The sequence below is a fragment of the Zalophus californianus genome, chromosome 8 (genome assembly GCF_009762305.2).
Source record: "Zalophus californianus isolate mZalCal1 chromosome 8, mZalCal1.pri.v2, whole genome shotgun sequence".
NCBI lineage: Eukaryota > Metazoa > Chordata > Mammalia > Carnivora > Otariidae > Zalophus > Zalophus californianus.
Window position 1 is genome coordinate 26660201 of NC_045602.1, and position 25499 is coordinate 26685699.

A 25499-nucleotide genomic window follows, 5' to 3' on the forward strand; every position below is an offset into this window, starting at 1 on the left:
ATCCGAGGCGATATTCGGGAGGATAGACGGCGGGGGAGGGGGTCTCCGTCGGCCTCTTCTGGCAAGTGATAGAGCTGCGGAGCACAAAATCGGAACTTTTAGAAGTTGGCTCCACTGAGGGAGGTCGCTCCAGTGGCTAAGCAGGGGGTGGAACCCTCACAGGACACTGTGGTCTCAGGACCCTCAGGGTCACAGAAAGACCGGGGGTGCCTGAGTGCGGCAGAGCTCCCAGGTATTGGGGCGGGGAAGCCGGCTGCAGAGACGGAGCCAAGGAGCAGGCTCTCAGCTCGGGGTGGCCATAAACTGTGATCCGCGGCCCAGTCGGGCTACTGCTCCTCCAGCAGGGACCCAACAAGTGGCAGATCCGGGGAGACGCCCCTTCCTCCCCCGGGAGGAGCGGCATGCGAGCGCACCGCAGGGATCTGCTGGGTTTGGAGACTCCACATGGGGTCGGGTGCCAGAGTTAGAAATGCTCGGTCACAGGCCGGGTGAGCACGGAGTGCTGCCGGAGACCAGGGAGACGGGAGTGACTGCTTTTCTCTGGGGGCGCACTGAGGAGCGGGGCCCTGAGTTCTCAGCTCCTCCGGGCAGACTGGGAGGCCACCATTTTCACTCTCATCCTCCAAAGCTGAACCGAGAGCTTGCAGGGAACAAAAGCTCCTGAGAGCAAATCCTAGCAGATTACTTAGCCCCGACGACAAGGGCGGGGCAATTCCGCCTCTGGCAAAGACATTTGGGAACCACGGCAACAGGCCCCTCCCCCAGAAGATCACCACAAACAGCCAGCCAAGACCAAGTTTACCGATCAAGGAGAACGGGAGAACTTCAGAGCTAGGGGAACACCGCACATAGAATTCATGGCTTTTTTACCATGATTCATTAGTTTTTCAAAGTTAATTTTTTTTGACAATTATTTAAGACCTTTATTAACGGGTGCTTGCCGTTTGTTGATTTTTTTGAAAAAATCAAGTTGTAAACTTTTTATTACAAATTAAAAATGAGGTTCTTAAAAATCTCAACTTGACCAGATATGAAACAATTTAAAAACCTTTAAAGGTTTATTGAGAAAAACCAGGTTTTTGTTTTTTTTTTAAAAAACACGTTTGTCATTACCAAAAAGAGGCGTCTTTAGGTAAAAATAATAAAAACCCCATGCTGCATAGATAATGCAGATAGTTCTATTTATCTGGTCAGTGGCCAAAAAGCAAGCACTTAAGGTCTTCAGCTCCAATCTTTTGTTCATTTCTTATTGCTGGAATTTCATCTTCATTTCTTCCTGTTGGATGACTAAACCGGATGAGGGTAGAGATGGTAAGCCGGCATTTACTCAGCCCCGCCCTGCTCAGCCTCGGGAGCGGACGAATTCTCAGCTGGTGGATCGGCTGCTTTTGCCTCTTTGCCATCTTGTGGTTTAGGGTTTTCTGGGCGTCTGCGTCGGTAATTGAAGTTGCGGTGGTACCAACGTTGAGGTGGCTGCTGACCTTGGGTCTCATCTCCTTGATGTTCCTTATCTTCCTCATTGCCATCCTCTCTAGGCTGTCTTTGGCGAGGAGGACCCCTGCGGAATCGTGGTCTATAACCCCGATACATATTCTGTCTCACCGGTCTACCTTGTTCTCCTGCACCCTGGTTGTCAGCACCTTCCATCACTTCTCCTGCACAGGAGGGTTGGAATACTGCGGTCCACGCCCAGAGGGTCTCCGCATGTAGTAAGGTGGGAACCGTCGCCTGCGGTAGGGCCGGCGCTGTTGGGCCTGGCCTTCGGGAGCACTTTCCGATCCCTCGTTCTTTTCCCCACTCTCGCTATTCTGGTAATTCTGCTGGTAATTGCGTGGAGGACCCCTGCGACGTGGATGGCATCTGTAATGGTTACGGTCGGCTGCATATTTACTGCCTTGCCCTGGAACTCCACCAGGGCCTGCCACATTTGCTGCCTCCGCACCCTTTTCTCCTTCAACAACATCAAACTCCACAGTCTCTCCATCTCCTACACTGCGAAGGTACTTCCTGGGGTTATTCTTCTTTATGGCAGTCTGGTGTCCAAATACATCTTCCTTGGTGTCATTCCTGTTGATGAAACCATATCCGTTTCTTACATTGAACCATTTTACTGTTCCCAAAACCTTCCTTGCGATGACTCTTGTCCCCGCCGGCAGGCGCCGCCGATGTGAGGCCGCCCGGGCCGCCGCTCCCTGCGCCGCTGCCCGTAGTGCCGGGCTTGGTGTTGGCAGCGCTGAGGGCGGGGGCGGTGGGGCGGCGGCGGGCGGCTGCTGGGTCTCGGCCTCGCTGCTCATGGTTGTGGTGATGGTGACTGGGGCCGGCTGCGGCAGCTGCGGCTCCTCCAGGGGTGTGATGGTAACTAGGCCGGCGGCGGTGGGGCTGCTCAGGGCTCTCTGGGGTCCGCTCTCCGCTCCCGATACCGATCAACTCAAAGTTAATTTTTTTAACTGTTTTTTTTTTTTGAATTTTTCTTTTTCCCTTTTTCAACCAACATCTTATCAATTCCTTTTTGAAAAAAAATTTTTTTTTCATTTTTAGAGTCATATTCTATCTCTTAATAGTAGATATCCTTATTTTTGGCATATATATATAAGTCGTTCACTCTTTAAAATTTTGAGATAACAGTTTCTTCTAACAGATCAAAATATACCCTAAATCACTAGTGTATGGCTTTGTTCTAGTCTCCTCCCTGATCATATTCTCTCTCTTTTTTTTCTCTTTTCTCTCTTTTTTTTAAATCTTCTTCTTTCTTTTTTCAAACAACTTCTTATCAATTCCTTTTATAAAATCTTTTATAATTTTCATCTTTACAGTCATCTTCCATCCCTTAATTGTATCAACCCTTATTTTGTACATATATGTCTTTCTTTCTTTAAAATTTTAGGAGGCATTTTCTTCTAACAGACCAAAATACACCCAAAATCTAGTTTTGTGGTGGAACTAGTGTGTGGCACTGATCTATGCACTAGCCTGATCATATTTGATCATATTCTGTTTTTTGTTTTGTTTTGTTCTGTTTTTGTTTGTTCTTATCTTTTTCTTTTTTTTTTCTCTTTCTTTTTTCTTTCTTTCCCTTACTTTTCCCCTGGTTTCAGATCTTTTCTGATTTGTTTAGAGTATATTTGCTGGGGACGTTGTTAACCTAGTGTGTGGCACTGATCTATGCACTAGCCTGATCATATTTGATCATATTCTGTTTTTTTGTTTTGTTTTGTTCTGTTTTTGTTTGTTCTTATCTTTTTCTTTTTTTTTCCTCTTTCTTTTTTCTTTCTTTCCCTTACTTTTCCCCTGGTTTCAGGTCTTTTCTGATTTGTTTAGAGTATATTTGCTGGGGACGTTGTTAACCTGTTAGCATTTTGTTCTCTCATTCATCTCTTCTCCTCTGGACAAAATGACAAGATGAAAAAAATCACCTCAGCAAAAAGAACAAGAGGTAGCACCGTCTGCCAAGGACCTACTCAATACAGACATTAGTACGATATCAGACCTAGAGTTCAGAATCATGATTTTAAAGATATTAGCTGGGCTTGAAAAAAGCATGGAAGTTATTAGAGACACCCTTCCTGGAGAAATAAAAGAACTAAAATCTAACCAGATTGAAATAAAAAAGGCTATTAATGTGGTGCAATCAAAAATGGGGGCACTAACTGCTAGGATAAATGAGGCAGAAGAGAGAATAAGCGATATAGAAGACCAAATGATGGAAAATAAAGAAGCTGAGAAAAAGAGAGATAAACAACTACTGGATCACGAGGGCAGAATTCGAGAGATAAACGATATGATAAGATGAAACAACATTAGAATAATTGGGATCCCAGAAGAAGAAGAAAGAGAGAGAGGGGCAGAAGGTATATTGGAGCAAATTATAGCAGAGAACTTTCCGAAGGTGGGGAAGGAAACAGGCATCAAAATCCGGAGGCACAGAGAACCCCTCTCAAAATCCATAAAAATAGGTCAACACCCCAACATCTAATAGTAAAACTTATGAGTCTCAGAGACAAAGAGAAAATCTTGAAAGCAGCTTGGGACAAGAGATATGTAACCTATAATGGTAGAAACATTAGATTGGCAACAGACCTATCCACAGAGACCTGGCAGGCCAGAAAGGACTGGCATGATATCTTCAGAGAAATAAACAAGAAAAATATGCAGCCAAGAATACTATATCCAGCTAGGCTGTCGTTGAAAATAGAAGGAGAGATAAAAAGCTTCTAGGACAAACAAAATCTAAAGGAATTTTTGCAAACATGAAACCAGCCCTACAAGAAAATATTGAAAGGGGTCCTCTAAGCAAAGAGAGAGCCCAAAAGCAGCATAGACCAGAAAGGAACAGAGACAATGGCACGAAATTCATATCTTTCAATAGTTACCCTGAAAGTAAATGGACTAAATGCCCCAATCAAAAGACACAGGCTATCAGATTGGATTAAAAAACAAAACCCATCAATATGTTGTCTGCCAGGGACTCGTTTTAGACCCAAAGACACCCCCACATTGAAAGTGAGGGGGTGGAAAACCATTTACCCTGCTAATGGACACCAAAAGAAAGCTGGGGTGGCAATCCTTATATCAGACAAATTAGATTTTAAAACAAAGACTGTAATAAGAGATGAGGAAGGACACTATATCCTACTTAAACGGTCTATCCAACAAGAAGATCTAACAATTGTGAATATCTATGCCCCTAACATGGGAGCAGCCAATTATATAAGCCAATTAAGAACAAAAGCAAAAAAACACATCAACAACAATACAATAATAGTGGGGGGCTTTAACACCCCCCTCACTGAAATGGACAGATCATCTAAGCAAAAGATCAACAAGGAAATAAAGACTTTAAATAACACACTGGACAAATGGACTTCACAGACATATTCAGAACATTCCATCCCAAAACAACAGAATACACATTCTTCTCTAGTGCCCATGGAACATTCTCCAGAATAGATCACATCCTAGGTCACAGATCAGGTCTCAACTAGTACCAAAAGATAGGGATTATTCCCTGCCTATTTTCAGACCACAGTGCTTTGAAACTAGAACTCAATCACAAGAGGAAAGTCGGATGGAACTCAAATACAGGGAGGCTAAAGAGCATCCTACTAAAGAATGAATGGGTCAACCAGGAAATTAAAGAAGAATTTTAAAAATTCATGGAAACCAATGAAAATGAAAACACAACTGTTCAAAATCTTCGGGATACAGCAAAGGCAGTCCTAAGAGGAATGTATATAGCAATACAAGCCTTTCTCAAGAAACAAGAAAGGTCTCAAATACACAACCTAACCCTACACCTAAAGGAGCTAGAGAAAAAACAGCAAATAAAGCCTAAACCCAGCAGGAGAAGAGAAATAATAAAGGTCAGAGCAGAAATCAATGAAATAGAAACCAAAAGAACAGTAGAACAGATCAATGAAACTAGGAGCTGGTTCTTTGAAAGAATTAACAAGATTGATAAACTCCTGGCCAGACTTATCAAAAAGAAAAGAGAAATGACCCAAATCAACAAAATCATGAATGAAAGAGGAGAGATCAAAACCAACACCAAAGAAATACAAACAATTATAAGAACATATTCTGAGCAACTCTATGCCAGCAAATTAGATAACCTGGAAGAAATGGATGCATTCCTAGAGATGTATCAACCACCAAAACTGAACCAGGAAGAAATAGAAAACCTGAACAGACCTATAACCACTAAGGAAATTGAAGCAGTCATCAAAAATCTCCCAACAAACAAAAGCCCAGGGCCAGATGACTTCCCAGGGGAATTCTACCAAACATTTAAAGGAGAATTAATACCTATTCTCCTAAAACTGTTCCAAAAAATAGAAATGGAAGGAAAACTTCCAAACTCATTTTATGAGGTCACCATTACCTCGATCCCAAAACCAGACAAAGACCCCATCAAAAAGGAGAATTACAGACCAATATCCCTGATGAACATGGATGCAAAAATTCTCACCAAAATACTAGCCAATAGGATCCAACAGTACATTAAAAGGATTATTCACCACGACCAAGTGGGATTTATCCCTGGGCTGCAAGGTTGGTTCAACATCCGCAAATCAGTCAACATGATATAATACATTAACAAAAGAAAGAACAAGGATCATATGATCCTCTCAGTAGATGCAGAAAAAGCATTTGACAAAGTACAGCATCCTTTCTTGATCAAAACTCTTCAGAGTATAGGGATAGAGGGTACATACCTCAATATCATAAAAGCCATCCATGAAAAACCTACAGCGAATATCATTCTCAATGGGGAAAAGCTGAGAACTTTTCCCCTAAGGTCAGGAACGCGGCAGGGATGTCCACTATCCCCACTGCTATTCAACATAGTATTAGAAGTCCTAGCCACAGCAATCAGACAACAAAAAGAAATCAAAGGCATCCGAATCAGCAAAGAAGAAGTCAAACTCTCACTCTTTGCAGATGATGTGATACTTTATGTGGAAAACCTAAAAGACTCCACCCCAAAACTGCTAAAACTCATACAGGAATTCAGTCAAGTGGCAGGATATAAAATCAATGCACAGAAATCAGTGGCATTCCTATACACCAACAACAAGACAGAAGAGAGACAAATCAAGGAGTCGATCCCATTTACAATTGCACCCAAAACCATAAGATACCTAGAAATAAATCTAACCAAAGAGGAAAAGGATCTGTACTCAGAAAATTATAAAATACTCATGAAAGAAATTGAGGAAGACACAAAGAAATGGAAAAACGTTCCATGCTCATGGATTGGAAGAACCAACATTGTGAAGACGTCAATACTACCTAGAGCAATCTACACATTCAATGCAATCCCCATCAAAATACCATCCACTTTTTTCAAAGAAATGGAACAAATAATCCTAAAATTTGTATGGAATCAGAAGAGACCCCGAATAGCCAGAGGAATGTTGAAAAAGAAAAGCAAAGCTGGCAGCATCACAATTCCGGACTTCCAGCTCTATTACAAAGCTGTCATCATCAAGACAGTATGGTACTGGCACAAAAACAGACACATAGATCAATGGAACAGAATAGAGAGCCCAGAAATGGACCCTCAACTCTATGGTCAACTAATCTTTGACAAAGCAGGAAAGAATGTCCAATGGAAAAAAGACAGTCTCTTCAACAAATGGTGTTGGGAAATTGGAGAGCCACATGCAGAAGAATGAAACTGGACCATTTCCTTACACCACACACAAAAATAGACTCAAAATTGTTGAAAGACCTAAACGTGAGACAGGAGTCCATCAAAATCCTAAAGGAGAACACAGGCAGCAACCTCTTTGACCTCAGCCGCAGCAACTTCTTCCTAGAAACAACGCCAAAGGCAAGGGAAGCAAGCACAAAAATGAACTATTGGGATTTCATCGAGATAAAACGCTTTTGCACAGCAAAAGAAACAGTCAACAAAACCAAAAGACAACCGACAGAATGGGAGAAAATATTAGCAAATGACATATCAGATAAAGGGCTTGTAACCAAAATCTATAAAGAACTTATAAAACTCAACACCTAAAGAACAAATAATCCAATCAAGAAATGGGCAAAAGACATGAACAGACATTTTTCCAAAGAAGACATCCAAATGGCCAACAGATACATGAAAAAGTGCTCAACATCGCTCGGCATCAGGGAAATCCAAATCAAAACTTCAATGAGATACCACCTCACACCAGTCAAAATGGCTAAAATTAACAAGTCAGGAAACGACAGATGTTGGTGAGGATGCGGAGAAAGGGAAACCCTCCTACACTGTTGGCGGGAATGCAAGCTGGTGCAACCACTCTGGAAAACAGTATGGAGGTTCCTCAAAAAGTCTAAAATAGAGCTACCATACGATCCAGCAATTGCACCACTGGGTATTTACCCCAAAGATACAAATGTAGGGATCCGAAGGGGTACGTGCACCCCGAAGTTTATAGCAGCAATGTCCACAATAGCCAAACTGTGGAAAGAGCCAAGATGTCCAATGACAGATGAATAGATAAAGAAGAAGTGGTATATATACACAATGGAATATTATGCAGCCATCAAAAGGAATGAGATCTTGCCATTTGCAATGACGTGGATGGAACTGGAGGGGGTTATGCTGAGTGAAATAAGTTAATCAGAGAAAAACTTATATCATATGACCTCACTGATATGAGGAATTCTTAATCTCAGGAAACAAACTGAGGGTTGCTGGAGTGGTGGGGGGTGGGAGGGATGGGGTGGCTGGGTGATAGACATTGGGGAGGGTATGTGCTATGGTGAGCGCTGTGAATTGTGCAAGACTGTTGAATCACAGATCTGTACTTCTGAAACAAATAATGCAATATATGTTAAGGAAAAAAAAGAAGAAGAAGAAGATAGCAGGAGGGGAAGAATGAAGGGGAGTAAATCGGAGGGGGAGACGAATCATGAGAGATGATGGACTCTGAAAAACAAACTGAGGGTTCTAGAGGGGAGGGGGGTGGGGTGATGGGTTAGCCTGGTGATGGGTATTAAAGAGGGCATGTTCTGCGTGGAGCACTGGGTGTTATGCACAAACAATGAATCATGGAACACTACATCACAAACTAATGATGTAATGTATGGTGATTAACATAACAAAAAAATTTTTTAAAAAGTGTCCATAATCTCAGAGTCTTTTCTGCAATTTTGAGTTAGGGAGGTTGATCAAACTTAAGAGAGCCGTCAGAAAGATATGATAGATAATATAAAAATCCTGGACATCAGTAGAAACTGGAATCTAAAAACCAAGAGTTGGATAATAATAGTCCCCAGAACTGAACAGTCAAGATTCATGGAATATATGGAAGGCAAGTATCCCGGCTGCAAAGAAATAATAGAGGTAAAAAGGATTACCCAATCAGCAAAGAGAAATACACAGGTTTGTATAGAGAGATGCTCTTCAAAATATTTGACAACCAATCGGGAACAGTGAAAGACTAATCAGAATTGAGGCTGACCATGGCAATGGAACAATGCCTAGAGGACTCTGCTGCACAGAGCATGAACTCTTGAGTGGATGCATTGGAGGGAGGGCCCGGGTCGCCTCCAGGTGGGAGGGGAAGTGTGAGGAAACACTGGCGTGTCCAGCATAGTAGCTGTTTCAGTATTTAAACCACCTGTATAGCCATGCTGGTAGTCCTGGCTCCCTGAGGTGGTTTCCAGTCTGGAGAACTTGCAGTTCTGGAGATCCAGATAATTTTCTAATCATCTATGCAGGAACTCAGCTTCTAAGATATTAAATGAAAATCCAGTTCTCAGAAACTGAGTGACAACTGTAGAAACTCAGCTCCAGAAGGGAGCTTATGCCTGAGGCTGGAAAACTTGGAACAAAAGTAGGTTAGCACAAGCAGCAAAGCCAGAGGGCTACTGAATTTGGGTTCTGCATGTCTTATTAGCCTGGGGTCAGGTTGGAATCACAGTGAAGGGCAGGCCAGGACCATGGGAGGACGGGGAGGTAGTAATGAGAATAACCTGGATTAGAACTTGAGGGTCCAGGCACAACATTTCAATGTAGTCTAAAATCTTACTGATTGTATGACCTAGGGTTTAGTGCAGGAAACAGAAACCACTGGACGTATCTTAAGCACAAAGGGATATATTATATAGATTTATGTGCTTAGAAGATCTTGGAAAGGACTGAAGAGCAGTTTCTAGGGTGGGATGTGAGGAATGACTTCTAGAGCAATATAGAAGTGACTCACCAGGGGGCTGCCTTCTGAGGCCACTACTTGGGATGCTGAGTTCAAGACCACAATACCATGGAAGCAGGATCCGTGGATGCAGGGTTCAGGAGTCCAACATGGCTTCTGTTGCCACAGTAAGTGCACTCCAACCCCCAGAAAGCTGTAGAAGGAACACTGAAGGTGCTGCTGTAAAACGATAAAATCTCACATGTCTGTGACCTCACCTGCAGCAGAAAAGTAAGCAGGAAGAACAAGAAAAGAGCTCTCACCTGATTTCTGCCCTTCCAAATCTCACTTGAACGTGTCTAATTGACAGAAGCCAACTCACATCCAGAGTTGGACCTGCGAAGGAGCCAGGATTGCAGGTTTTGGTGTTCTAGCCTCTCCTGTTACAGGAACGCACCCTAGAGAAGGGTAGAATGCAAGTTGAGTGAGCCAATCTACATTATCCACTAAAATGACACACCCATTTTAAAGTACAAAGAAATACACTGAGTGGGAACAGAAGGGACCCCTCAAGGTATCAGCTAAAGGCAAGATGCTGTGCAGGAGCTCCAAAGTCAAGATTAAACATTTTTCTGTGGTGTTTATAATCACTATGGCCTTGATTTGCTTTCAACAGTTAGTACCTAATGGGTCAATCTTTCAGGAGACTTACTTGACAATTTTATTTTGCAAATGGGTAATGCATCCATATGGTTCAAAATTTGGAAGTTTCACAAAGTTTTGTAGTAACTGCCCTTCAGCTACTCAGTTATTCTCCTTAGAAGTAAACACTCATATCTTTTTGTTTTTAATTATTCTAGTAAAATCTGCTCTGGATTTTTAAATTTTATTTTTTACATTTTTCATTTTAACTTTTTTAAGTAGGCTCCATGCCCAATATGGGACTTAAACTCACGAACCTGGGATCAAGAGTCACATGCTCTACTGACTGAGCCAGCCAGGCAACCCCCAACAACCATATCTTTTTTGCGTGTATTTTATTTTATTCATATATATGTATATATGTGTATCATAGTCTCCTTTCCCCTTTTGCACAATGATGACCTTTATGTGCATTGCTGTGCCCTGAATTTTTTTAAAGATTTTTTTTTTTTAATTTGACAGAGACACAGCGAGAGAGGGAAACAAGCAGGGGGAGTGGGAGAGGGAGAAGCAGGCCTCCTGCTGAGCAGGGAGCCTGACACGGGGCTCAATCCCAGGACCCTGGGATCATGACCTGAGCCGAAGGCAGACGCTTAATGACTGAGCCACCAGGCGCCCCTGTGTCCTAAATTTTTTTAAATCATTTCCCAGTAGATCTTGGACATTATGCCATATCACCACAAAAAGAACCTCTCCATTCTTATTTATAGATGCTTAGTCTTCTACTATATGATTAAATACCATAATTTATTTAACCAGTTCCCTATTGGTAGATGTTTAGGTTGCTTCTTTTGCCTTGAACAATAATCTTGTACACATGCCATTTCATAAGCCTGCTGGCATAGTCATGGGATATTCCTAGATGTAGAATTGCTGGAATTTTCAGTATTTAAAAAAAGAATATGGACTAGAAATGATGAGGAACATCTGGAGGCATTAAGCTAGTTCTGCAGAGGAAGGTCATTCTAATGTGCTTAGATTGGGGTCACCCTATGGTGAATCCTCTAGGATTTTTTTTTAAGATTTTATTTATTTATTTGAGAGAGAGAGTGAAAGAGTGAGAGAGAGCACAAGTCGGGGAGATGGAGAAGCAGGTTCCCTTCAGGGTAGGGAGCCCAATGCGGGGCTCAATCCCAGGATCCTGGATCATGACCTGAGCCGAAGGCAGATGCTTAACCAACTGAGCCACCCAGGCATTCCCTCTAGGATGTTAGGACCTTGTGGTTTCACTTGACTGCTTTCCCCTTAATCCTCCAATTTACTATGATCAACTTGTCCTTAAAATTAAGTAAACTTGGGGGCGCCTGGGTGGCTCAATCGTTAAACGTCTGCCTTTGGCTCAGGTCATGATTCCCAGGGTCCTGAGATCAAGCTCCTCATCGGGCTCCCTGCTCAGCAGGAAGCCTGCTTCTCCCTCCCCCACTTCCCCAGCTTGTGTTCCCTCTCTTGCTCTGTCTCTCTTTGTCAAATAAATAAATGGAATCTTAAAAAAAATTAATTAAATTAAATTAAATTAAGTAAACTTGGGGTGCCTGGGTGGCTCAGTCAGTTAAGTGTCTGCCTTTGGCTCACGTCATGATCCCAGGGTCCTGGGATCGAGCCCCACGTTGGGCTCCCTGCTCAGTGGGGAGACTGCTTCTCCCTCTCCCTCTGCCTGCCACTCCCCCTGCTTGTGCTCTCTCTTTCAAATAAATAAATATTTTAAAAAATTAAGTAAACTTAACTATTGGGTTTTCATTGGGATAAAAAGCTTCTGCACAGTGAAGGAAACAACAAAACTAAAAGGCAGACTACAAAATGGGAGAAGATATTTGCAAATTATATAACTGACAATGGTTAGTATCCAAAATCTATAAAGAACTTACCAAACTCAATACCCCAAAAATAAATAATCCAGTTAAGAAATGGGCAGAAGACATGAATAGACACTTTTCCAAAGAAGACATCCAGATGGCTTATTATCACATGAAAAGATGCTCAACATCACTTACCAGGAGGGAAGTACAAATCAAAACCATGATGAGATACCACCTTACACCTGTCAGAATGGCTAAAATTAACAACACAAAAAACAACAGGTGTTGGTGAGGATGTGCAGAAAGGGGATCCCTCTTGTACTGTTGGTGGGAATGCAAACTGGTGCAACCACTCTGGAGAACAGTTTGGAGGTTCCTCAAAAAATTAAAAGTAGAACTACCCTATGACCCAGCAATTGCACTACTAGGTATTTACCCAAAGGATACAAATATACAGATTTGAGGGGTGCCTGGGTGGCTGGCTAAGTTGGTTAAGTATCTGACTTTGGCTTGTGTCATGATCTCAGGGTCCTGGGATCAAGCCTCCCATCGGGCTCTGTGCTCAGTGGGGATTCTGCTTGTCCCTCTGCCCCTTCCCCCACTCATGCTCTCTCTCTCTCAAATAAATAAATAAATAATCCTTAAAAAATGAAATTCAAAGGGGATACATGCACCTTGATGTTTATAGCAGTGTTATCAATAATACCCAAACTATGGAGAAAGCCCAAATCCCATCAACTGAGGAATGGATAAAGATGTGATATATATACCATGGAATATTACTCAGCCATCAAAAAGAATGAAATCTTGCCGTTTGCAGTGACATGGTTGGAGCTAGAGTGTATTATGCTAAGTGAAATAAGTTAGTCAGAAAAAGACAAATACCATATGATCTTACTCATATGTGGAATTTAAGGAAGAAAACAGATGAACGTATGGGAAGGGGGAAAAGAAAAGGAGAGGTGAAACAAGCCATGAGAGACTCTTTATGATAGAGAACAAACTGAGGGTTGATGGAGGGAGGTGGGTGGGGGATGGGCTAGATGGGGGATGGGTATTAAAGAGGGCACTTTTTGTGATGAGCTCTGGGTGTTGTATGTATGTGATGAATCACTGAATTCTACTCCTGAATCCATTATTGCACCGTATGTTCACTAACTAAAATTTAAATAAAAATAAAATAAAGTAAATTTAATTAAATAAAATTCCTCTTTGCAGGACAATTTACCAATATCTATAAAAATAAATAATACCTGGGCGTGTCTGGGTGACTCAGTTGGTTGGGCATCCAACTCTTGGTTTCAGCTCAGGTAATAATTTTGGGGTCGTGACATTGAGCCACACGTCAGGCTCTGTGCTCAGCATGGAGTCCACTTGAGATTCTTTCCCTCTCCCTCTCCCTCTGCCCCTCCCCCATTCTCTCTCTCTCTTTCTCTCTCAAATAAATAAAAATCCTTAAAAAAAATAATGTATGTACACTTCACCCAGCAATTCCATTGGAATCACCATAATATCTAGCAATAGGGTCTGTTTAAAAAAAAGCATTATGGTACATAGAGTCAATGGTATACTGTTAATTGTATAAAAGAACAAGCTGTTCATGAACGGATATGGGGAAATCTACCAGAAACATCATTAAGCATGAGAAGCAAGGTGCAGTTAACTATGTAGAATATGCTAATTGTGTAATAATAAAGAGAAGGACAATATATACTCATGTTTGATTGTAAATGAATGTTTACAATTTCTAGAATGATACTTAGAAAACTAACAATGGTGGTTAACTGTTAGTGGGAGGGAAGGAAATCCAGGCAGATGGAAGACAGAAGGATGGGAGACAGGGGTGGAGGGGAAAAGAAGGGACAATTTTTTTAAAGACAAAGTATAAAATAACATAAACTTTAAGTAAAATAGTCCAGAAGCATAGTATACTGGGAAACCCCATGTTCCTTTGAAAACTCTGGAAATTCCTGTGGTACCCATATATTTTCTAGTTGCCTCTGTCTTTAAGTTCTGCTGACTTCTCTTTCTTTTTTCTATTTTACCTGCCACGCAGTGTGGTCCCTTTGCCATCCTGTGTCACAGCTGTGCTGTCATCCTGATTCATTCAATCCCCAAAGCACCACACAAGGCTGCTTGTAGCACATTATGGTCTACAAACAACCTCAACTTTTGGATCTTGTTCTTTTTTTTTAATTAACATATAATGTATTATTTGTTTCAGAGGTACAGATCTGTGATTCAACAGTCTTACACAATTCACAGGCTCACCATGGCACATACCCTCCCCAGTGTCCATCACCCAGCCACCCCATCCCTCCCACCCCCCAGCACTCCAGCAACCCTCAGTTTGTTTCCTGAGATGAAGAGTCTCTTATGGTTTGTCTCTCTCTCTGGTTTTGTCTTGTTTTATATTTTCCTCTCTTCACCTGTGTGGATCTTGTTCTTAAAATTCCCTCAGTCACTCCCTCTGCATAACGGCCTCTTCACAGAGCTTTGTAGCTGGGTACTTGTCTCCTCTTTGTTCTTCACCCCTACTCTCTAGTGTCCCTCCCCAAATTTCTGTGACTTTCTTAAGGCAAAGCAATTTGGCTCTCTCTTTGCCTCTCAGTCTGAGCTAAAAGGCCTCTCAATCAGCCAACCAAAAGCATGTTGGTGTGTGGTGTGGGTGGTGTGTGTGTGTGTGGGGGTGTTAGATTTTTATTTTGAAATAATTTTAGATTTAACAGTGAGGTTGCAAAAATAATACAGAATGTTCCTGAATGCCTATCACCCAGTTTTCCCTAGTGTTAATACCTTAAATAACAATAGTACATTTACTAATTACTATTACTAATAGTACAAAAACAAGAATTAACATGAGTACAACACTGTAAACTAATGACAGACTTTATTTGGATTTCATCAGATTTTCAATTGACGTCCTTTTTCTGTTCCAGGATCCAATCCCAGATCCCACATTATGTTTAGGTATCATGTCTCCTTAAGTCTTCTTTGACACTTTCTCAGTCGTTCCTTGTCCTCAAGACCTTGAAACTTTTGGCGTGCCTCAGTGGCTCAGTTGGTTAAGCATCTGCCTTCGGCTCAGGTCATGATCCCAGGATCCTGGGATTGAGCCCTGCGTCCAGCAACCTGCTCAGCGGGGAGTCTGCTCTTCCCTCTCCCTCTGCCACTCCCACTGCTTGTGCTCTCCCGCTCTCTCTCTGTCAAATAAAAATCTTAAAAAAAAAAAAAAGACCTGGAAACTTTTGAAGAGTACTGAAACTTGTGAAGTGTACAGTCCTTTTGTAGCATGACCTCTATTTCAGATCTGGTATTTTTTGCATGATTAGATTGAGGCTATGCATTTTTAGCAAAAAAATTCAAGTAATGTACTTCCTTTGGAGGGTACATAATGTCGATGTACGAGAAATTTTCAGAATTACCCATACGTTCGTGAGAAACAAGTTTACTAACTAACCAGGGTATATAGGACCTGGTGCAGTTCATTTTTTCTTTAACTTTATAGTATACAATCAAAATACTGGTTTCCAAAGTTACTTGGATTAATTGTTTTCCACTGCACTCCCTGTAGCCTGCTTATGTTATTGATTCATAATACACTTAGGGTCATTTTTTATAATTTATATTCCATTTTGGGTTTCCTTCACAGTCTGGTTGAAAATTTTTTTTAAATTTACATTAAGATGTGTTTTTAGGGGCACTTGGGTGGCTCAGTCAGTTAAGCATCTGCCTTCGGCTCAGGTCATGATCCTACGGTTCTGGGATTGAGTCCTGCATCGGGCTCCTTGCTCAGCCGGGAGCCTGCTTCTCCCTCTGCCTCTCTCCCTGGTTGTGCTCACTCTCCTCTCTCTGATTAAAAAAAAAAAAAAGATGTGTTTTTAAACAAAGTATATTCTCTTTGGGAGAAAGATTCTATACACAGCTCTCTTACAGCAGAGACCAAGCTATGTTAGGTCCAAGGATGTAATTTGTCCACACAGAGGGTTTTTTGTTGTTGTTATTGTTGTTGTTTTAACAATTGTGAATTCCTTGCTACCGTTAAAAAGTTGGAAACTTCACACAAAAAGTCCAGACTGACAGCTGTGTTTAAAAGAATCAGGTCTGGGCGCCTGGGTGGCTCAGATGGTTAAACGTCTGCCTTCAGCTCAGGTCATGATCCCAGAGTACTGGGATCGAGTCCCGCATCGGTCTCCCTGCTCCTTGGGAGCCTGTTTCTCCCTCTGCCTCTCTCTCTCTCTCTCTCATGAATAAATAAATAAAATCTTAAAAAAAAAAAGAATCAGGTCTATCTACACTGACCCTGCCTTCCTATAGGGCAAGAGTTCCAACTCAGAAGTCTCTGTAGGACAAGGAGTTTCTCCTAGAGGAGGTTAGGGATTCCTGCAATTGAGAAAGAGTGCTCTGGGGTCAGAGTGAGGGACACCAGGAAAAGGCAGGATTACAACCCAGGTCCACTGCCCTGAGCATCCCTCTCACTATACCACATTCCCTCCAGGCACTAACATCAAATTAATAAAGTTATACCCTTTGGGGGGAAGTTTAGTATGAAAAGTGTCTGAAAATACAGGTTATGAAGTCCCTTGGGAGTTCAAAGTTCAAACCATGACTCCCCTACTTAACTAGTATATGATCTTCCGTATGCCTGTAACTCCTTAGGACTTCAGTGGCATCATCCATAAAGCAGTAAGACAATATTTTGCACTTTAGGATTGTTGTACATCATAGTTAAACTAATATTCCTCCCTTAGTCTTCTCAAACTGTATACTGCCCAAATGTTGACTTATGTATTGAAAAGTTCACTGCAGTTGCTACCTTACAGGAGAGACTGCTCTTCAGAAGGGCGGTTCACTATCAGATCAGGGAACACCCAGAATATTGACTATTCTGACACAATGGGGCAGGTTAGAAATGAGAGGAAAGATACCCAAAGAGATAAGGGGTGAGTGTGATGTAAAGAGGACCCTCCACTTGGAGGAGATCACAGCCACAGAAAAATGTTAGGCATCCAGGACAGAGCTTGCTAGCCTAGAGAAGGATCCTGAGATGAACAGCACATCCCTTCCTGACACGTCAGGTGGCTAGACTCTCCCCATATTATTTTTTATTCAGGAAAACTAGAGTGGATCTCTTAAGAGACATGGATCTGCTTTAAACCAGTGAGGCTGTGGGCACTTGAGCTGGGGCTTGTGCAGGGTGAAAGTATTGATTCTAGGGCAAGTGGTCAGTAGCTAGCTTGATGTACTCATTCCTCTGACTCGTAAATTCTGCTGGACTAAAACATTACGACAGTTACAGCCTTTACTGTCACATTTTTCCTTCATTCAGCCAACTGTAAGGTCAGGAAATGGGGAGTCTTTTGGCATCTCTCTCTCACTCCAGGATTGTTGAACCAATGATGGATTCTACTTTTTAAAACATCTCACATCAGCCGCAACTATCGGTTTCTTTGCTGCCATGCCAGTTCAGGTCACTATTCACTCTCCAGAATCCTACTCCAGGTAACGTTGACATTCCTTCTTCCTGGAACCCCTTTCTCTGGTTCTTACCATTCAGATTGTAGTCCTAATGGCCTTCCTGGCCACCTTCTCTTAAGCAGCCCCCTCCTGGTCACCAGATCAGGTTCTCTCTTTTACTTCCTTAATTGTACTTGACAAAATCTAAAGTTATCTTGGTTTTTTTGTTTGTTTATATTACTCTAGTATATACATTCCATGAGAGTATAGAGACTATAATTGTCTTTTTCACTCTGCACCCCTACAGTGTAGAACAGTGTCTGGCATTTTTGAGTGATTAAATAGATGAATAATCTCCTAATTGGTCTTCCTATTTCTGCCCTTGTAGAGTGAGGAAAGTGAGGCACTTGCCTTGGGTGCAAAATTTTAAGAGGGTGCCCAAACCTTAGTATTCAGGGTAAATCATAATTTAATGAAATGTTTTTTTAAAATCAGAATAAATGCAAAAAATGGTGAAAAAAAAATCAAAATTTTAACTAAGGGCAGCATCTGCCCTCCCACCATGCTGTTGTACTTTTCTCAAGCTAATCCCCACCCTGGTTCCAATAAAACTTGGTTCACAAAAACAGAGAGGGGGAGTATAGGTCATTGTTTGTAGATTTGCTTTTTTTCAAGTCTTGCTTTAAAATATGATTTATCTGGGGGTGCCTGGGTGGCTCAGTCGTTAAGCATCTGTCTTTGGCTCAGGTCGTGATCCTGGGGTCCTGGGATTGAGCCTGCATCAGGCTCCCTGCTCCGCGGGAAGCCTGCTTCTCCCTCTCCCACTCCCCCTGCTTGTGTTCCCTCTCTCGCTGTGTCTCTCTCTGTCAAATAAATAAATAAAATCTTAAAAAATAAATGATTTGTCTGGCTCACTGAGTGTTTTGGCAGGTCTTTACATTTTGCATGGTAGGTGAGCGCCTTACTGTTTCTCCCTAGTCAGGGCCCTGATTGTGGCTTTTAAATTTTCTCCTCACACAACAGCCGGAGTGGTCTCTTTACAGGCAAATCAGATCATATCATTCCATTGCTAAAGGCTTCCTTTCCACTTAATATAAAGTCCAAAATTGGGGTGCCTGGGTGGCTCAGTCGTTGAGTATCTGCCTTCAGCTCAGGTCGTGGTCCCAGCGTCCTGGGATCGAGCCCCGCATCAGGCTCCCTGCTTGGTGGGAAGCCTGCTTCTCCCTCTCCCACTCCCCCTGCTTGTGTTCCCTCTCTTGCTGTGTCTCTCTCTGTCAAATAAATAAATAAAATCTTAAAAAAAAAATAAAGTCCAAAATTCTTAGTGTGGCCTACACCTACCCGTCCGTACAAAGACTGGCCCCTGCCTTGCTCTTAGAACCTCATTCCCATTGCCTTCGGAACTCCAGGGGCACTGGCTGGAATAAACCAAATGCCCCACCACCTTCATACAGAATAGTCTCTACCCAGAATATTCTCTTTTCCAAGATACTCCTAAATCCTGGCATTTCCTTTCCAGGTTTCAGGTGTTAGCTGGACTTTTTACTTCCGTGGAAAAGCTTGGCTTGACTCTCCAGGCCTGCTACTTTCTCATAGTGCTAGGGTTTCTCCTTCATGCACTTAGCACATTGGCAATCGTGCGGTTAGTATGCTGATGATTTGGTTAATGTCGGCCTGCTCACTTGATGGCAAATCCCCAGGAGCAGAGATTATGACTGTCTCTTTGTTGTTTCTGTCATCTTTACTCTATCACATGCCTTGTCTGTAGTATGTGCTTAATAAACACCTAACTCAGTGACTGGGTCATAATAAACTCTCCATAAATGTTTGCAAAGTTATTATTACAAAGGTAACTCAGATAGTGTATGAAAGCAAGAAGGAAAGCAAATGAACTTTCTAGGCACTTTAATGGACTTTCAATTCGTTCCCACTGGTTTATTTATTATTTATTTATTTTAGTCTGTGACTTCTTTGATCTCAGACTGCAATCCTATGCTTAGCCTTTTCATATCTGCAGCTTCCAAGGTGTCTATCCTCACTCCCGAACAGCCTGGTGAATTTTTGTATGATTGCCTGCAAGTGTCAAAGGTAAACAGATCAGGTATCCTTTCAATTAATGCCATATTGAGCTTTTCTCCATAAACAATGGCTGCTCACACCAAAAAGGCACTATGATTTCCTTTTCTTTTTTAAGATTTTATTTATTTATTTGAGAGAGAGAGAGAGCACGAGTTGGAGGGAAGGGCAGAGGAAAAAGGAGAAGCAGACTCCCTGCTGAGCCTGGGATCATGACCTGAGCAGAAGGCAAACGCTTAACCAACCAACTGAGCCACCCAGGCACCCCTCCCCAAGACTGAATTTTTTTTTTAAAGATTTTATTTATTTATTTGACAGAGAGACACAGTGAGAGAGGGAACACAAGCAGTGGGAGTGAGAGAGGGAGAAGCAGGCTTCCTGTGGAGCATGGAGCCTGATGCGGGGCTCTATCCCAGGACCCTGGGATCATGACCTGAGCCAAAGGCAGATGCTTAATGACTGAGCCACCCAGACGCCCCCCAAGACTGAATTTTAATGATACACATACTAGCTGTCAATATCAGGCCAGATAGAAGTAATTCATAGATCCGCCTTTCCATTACAAATCATTAGAACTTCATCATTTCCTGCATTGGGATAAACCAAATCTGCATATAAACTTCTGGGCATTAGGGTGATAATTTCTAATTTTTCTTTTTTTTTTTTAGTTTAGAGATTCCTTTATTGTCATCAAACTGCTTTTTCCTCTAAATTTATTTTTTTTAAGATTTTATTTATTTATTTGAGAGATAGCATGAGAGAGAAGAGGATCAGAGGGAGAAGCAGACTCCTTGCTGAGCAGGGAGCCCGATGCGGGACTCGATCCCGGGACTCCAGGATCATGACCTGAGCCGAAGGCAGTCGCTTAACCAACTGAGCCACCCAGGCGCCCTTTCCTCTAAATTTAGATTCCTTTATTACATTAGGCATTTTTTTTTTGGAAGATTTTATTCATTTATTTGACACAGAGAGAGAACACAAGCGGGGGGAGGGGCAGAGGGAGAGGGAGAAGCAGGTTTCCTGCTGAGCACAGAGCCTGACGTGGGGCTCAATCCCAGGACCCTGGGATCACAACCTGGCATCAGGGAAGGAGGTGAGAGGAACAGTTTCTCTTTGTTCTTTTCTTCCATCCCTTTTGTGTCCCTGCTGAGCCTCACTGGCTGAGCCAGGAAGGCCAGCCTGAGAGAAGGTGGACAAGGGTGTGCGGTGGGCCCCTGCCCCTAGCGGGGTCTGTGCTTCTCTGGGTGGGTGGGGTGGGGCAGGGCAGAGCCGGGGGTTAGCACCATTGGATGAAGGGTTTTAGAGTCAGCCCCTGGCTGGGGGCAGGTGGGACACACAACCACAGAGAGCTAGCAGCAGCTGGTGGGAAGGGGTGGGTGGTGGCGCAGGGCCCTGAGCTGGTGAGAGGGCTCCAGGGTGCACCTGCCCATAAAGCGGGGCCAGGGCTGAAGGCAGACGCTCAACTGACTGAGCCACGCAGGTGTCCCAGGCATTTGTTTTATGCAACATTTGTATATGGCTCAATTGTGTGTGTGTGTGTGTGTGTGTGTGTGTGTGTGTGTGTGTGTGTTGTGAGTTTTACTAGAGTGTGTTATAAATGTGCCTAAATTCTAGCTCCCATGGCATGACTTCAGCCACCCATTCAGAGTCCCCCTAGTATTTACCAGGGAATCTTTAGAGAGAGTGTTTATTCCGTAAACTCTAGAATCAGTTTTGCCTCTCTCTCTGCTCCTGGGGAGCTGCAGACACAGGCTTCTGCTCAGCCAGTCACCACCTGCAGCTGTGGGCCAGTAGTCCCCTTTGAGGCCTTAGCTTCTACTCTTCTTCCCTAAGACTGGCCCCACCACCAATGGCTGCATAAGGGAAAGAGGGGTGCATCTGAGAAACTGCTCTCTCTCTATGCTTTCTTTTTCTTGCCTTGTTGTAGTGACTTCCATTAAGTTCCAGAACTTCTAGTACTGCGTTGAAAGGAGTAGTGAGAGTAGATGTCCTTGGCTTGTCCCTGATTTTAGAGGGAAATCATTCAGTCTTTTACTGTTAAGTATGCTGTTAGCTGTAGGTTTTGGGTTTTTGTTTTGTTTTGGTAGATACATTTTACAAAGTTGAGGAAATTTCCCTTTATTTTTAGTTGGCTGAGAGTTTTGTTTTTTTCTTCGAATAGATGTGGGGTTTTGTCAAATGCTTTTTCCATGTCAGGCCCCCTTTCTGGGTCCACATTTCTGATTCCAACAAATTCCTCTTTCAAAATGATTGTCATTGGGAATTTCTACTTTCTTTAGGCAATCACCATTTATGACCAAAATGGTTTGGGGCTGGAGACCCTCAAAACCCCCTGACTTCAAAATAGACTAGTCATGAAAATCAGTGTATTTTCGAAGTTAGAAGTATTCGTTCTCAATTCCACATGCAGAAAGAAATCAACACAGTTGATATTGAACATCGCCAAGTCTGTCCAGTTTCATTTTTATGATAACTTCAGTTTAAGGAATCTTAACCTGGGTCCTGAAACACTTAACTGCAGTTTTTGAGGTCTCAATAAGTGCTCAAACAAAAATACATATTCACAAAAACAAGCAACAAGTTACACTAAAGAGTGCTCTTTGAAACACTTGTTTTACAGGAATCTATGGTCATAGGAGTTTGTGGAATGTTGGTTAAAGAAGGTTAAACAGGATTCTTTATCATAGGAGGTCTCAGAGCTTTTGGTAGCCTAATATGTATTATAAATCTTCCAAAAGGAGAAATATAGGGGGAGTTGTTACCTAAATTTCTTTGATTATGGTAGTGTTTTATTTCAGGACATCTGGGTAGCTTTGGAAAATGCTGGTTTACAGATGAAAGCAGTCTAGATTCATAGAAAAGGAATATTTTTTTCCTAATCAAAAAAATGTAATACTGGCTAGCTGATAAAACCGTGCCTCAATTCTTTTCAATATTAGTATAACACTGAAGTACACTAACTTTAGTGTTCAGGTTATTAGTTTGTTTTCCCTATCAATAAGGGGGGGGCTCGATTTGCATTCAAGGCCTATTCAGGTACCCTTTCAGATTAATGAAAAAGTTTGGCTCAAATGAGTCTTTTTTTTTTTTTTAATTTTATTTATTTGACAGAGAGAAACACAGTGAGAGAGGGAACACAAGCTGGGGGAGTGGGAGAGGGAGAAGCAGGCTTCCCGTGGAACAGGGAGCCTGACACGAGGTTCGATCCCAGGACCCTGGGCTCATGACCTGAGCCGATGGCAGACTAGCTTAATGACTGAGCCACCCAGGCGCCCCTCAAATGAGTCTTGATAGAAAACAACTTTAAAATGGCAGTTTTTAGTTTCTGCTTGTGTCCTGAGATGTAAAACACTTTTAGAATGACACCCCCAATTACATTTAAATTTATTTGCATACTTTATTTATCTCAAGGCACTCAAGTTTTGAACAGGAGGTTAAGTTAGGAGTCTGGGTTCTGGAGTCAAGCTGCCTGAGCTCAAACTCTAGCTTGCTGTTAACCCCTCCTCCTAAGCTGGGGGACCTTGGACAAGACTTCACCTCTGTGTTTTCATTTTTACAGTTTACAAGTACTTTGGTAAGTTTTTTTTTTTTTTAAGATTTTATTTATTTATTTGACAGAGAGAGACACAGCGAGAGAGGGAACACAAGCAGGGGGAGTGAGAGAGGGAGAAGCAGGCTTCCCGCCGAGCAAGGAGCCCGATGTGGGGCTCGATCCCAGGACCCCGGGATCATGACCTGAGCCAAAGGCAGACGCTTAACGACTGGGCCACCCAGGCGCCCCAGTACTCTGGTAAGTTTTAAAATTTACAAGTCTTATAACAAAACTTAGTAGGGCAAATAATTTTATGATTTCCAATTGACACTTGGTGGAACATTTTGAGAATGTTTAAGTGATTTATCCAGGTTCATAATTAGAACTGAAAAATGAAACTGCAGTGACTCAAAATCAGATATTCATTTAGACTTTAATACTTGGGTATTTTTCCACTTTATTATATGTTGCCACCCAACATCAGATAAAAATGGCATATTTGCCATTCCAAAATGGAATGGATAGATTACATAAATACAACTTTGCATACAAATAAACAGGTTTAAAATGTAGTTGGGATAATCTATGAAGATTCCTGAAGGAAGTATGCAGGAATGTGGGAAGACAATTAACTTTCATAACTTTTATTGAGCACCTACCATATGTCAGATGCTATTCTACACATTTTACATGACTCTTGATCCTCTCAGCAGCACTTTAGGTTTTAAGGAAGAAGAATTTAGGCTTTCCAAGATAAAGAATGATCCCGGGACGTCTGGGGGGCTCAGTCGGTTAAGCATCTGCCTTGACTCAGGTCATGATCCCAGTGCCCTGGGATAGAGTCCCACATCAGGCTCCTTGCTCAGCAGGGAGCCTGCTTCTCCCTCTGCCTGCAGCTCCCCCTGCTTGTACCCTTGCGCACTCTCTCTCGCTCACTCTCACCCACACTCTCTAACAAATAAATAAATAAAATCTTTAAAAAAAAAGATAAAGAATGATCCCAAGAACATACAGTTCTGTATCCTGATTGCGGTACAGCAATCTACACATGATAAAATGACAGAATTATACACACAACATTTAAATGTCAAATCCCTGCTTTTGATATTGTATTAAACTTATGTAACATATAACTGTTGGGGAAACTGGGTACATTGGACCTCTCTGTTCCAACTTTGAGGAATACTGGTCGGGTATTTTATAGAAGTCCCTAAATTTGAGTTTGCCCAGTTTTTTTGTTTTTGTTTTTAAGATTTTATTTATTTATTTATTTGACAGAGAGAGCACAAGCAGGGGTAGCGGCAGGCAGAGGGAGAAGCAGGCTTCCCGCTGAGTAGGGAGCTCAACGATGCCCGGCTTGATCCCAGGACCTCGGGATTGTGACCTGAGCCAAAGGCAGACGCTTAACTGGCTGAGCCACCCAGGGGTCCCAACCCCTGTTTTTTAGGGGTTATGGTTTTTGGGGAGGCAAACCACAGAGGTCTGTATTATATTTGAAAGTGTGAATCTGATGATTATTTTTTTATTTTTTTTAAAGATTTTATTTATTCATTTGACAGAGAGCACAAGCAGGGGGAGCGGCAGGCAGAGGGAGGGAGAAGCTCCCAACTGAGCAAGGAGACTCATGTGGGGCTCCATCCCAGGACCCTGCGATCATGACCTGGGCAGAAGGCAGACGCTTAACGGACTGAGCCACCCAGTTGCCCCTAATAATTATAATAAAATAAAAAGATTAAAAATATGATCATAGCAAATTTACTTGACTACAGTTCTTTCTGGCCCCACAACACCCCCACGCATCTATTAACAATTCACATGAGTTGTTTGGGATGTGGATAAAGACATTCAGCTAAATAATATACTTCCAGCACCTCCAATCTGGCACTTCTGCCCTAGAAAAAGATCTGGGAATGGCGGCGTGCAATAGGCACGGGGTACTGCGGTCGTTTGGTTTCTCCCAATCCAGACCAGAGGTTTTTCAGACTGCTTACTTGTAGACTAGAGCCGAGCCCTGGGTCTTCTTCCGGCCACAACGAAACAGCTACAACAGCGCCTGCAGGGAACCGTCCAGGTGCAGCTGGAACGGCAAAAGGCCTCAGCGCATCTCAGACAGCTCCCACCGGCCCGGGTCCCCGCCTAGCGGAAACACACGGAGCCCAACCCCCACCGCCAGGAGCAAGGGAGTGGGGCGGGGCCCAGGCAGTGGCCACTCCCCAGGCTCAAAAAAAAAAAAAAAACAAAACCCTGGGACATTGCGGACGCGGAGCTGGCTGGACCAGGGGCGCGTGGCACGCGCGAGCCCTCCCG

At 42.6% G+C, this 25499-nt stretch overlaps 1 long non-coding RNA gene and 1 pseudogene across 1 annotated transcript; both read right to left on the reverse strand.

The window, feature by feature from the left end:
- Positions 1-20: 20 nt before the first annotated feature.
- LOC113937739 lies at positions 21-25403 on the reverse strand. The gene is made up of 3 exons (XR_003524700.1): positions 25184-25403; positions 9953-10087; positions 21-74 (listed from the first exon to the last, which is right to left on the reverse strand). It is a non-coding gene; the product is annotated as an uncharacterized LOC113937739 (long non-coding RNA).
- LOC113937737 lies at positions 1214-2409 on the reverse strand (annotated as a pseudogene).
- Positions 25404-25499: the final 96 nt, after the last annotated feature.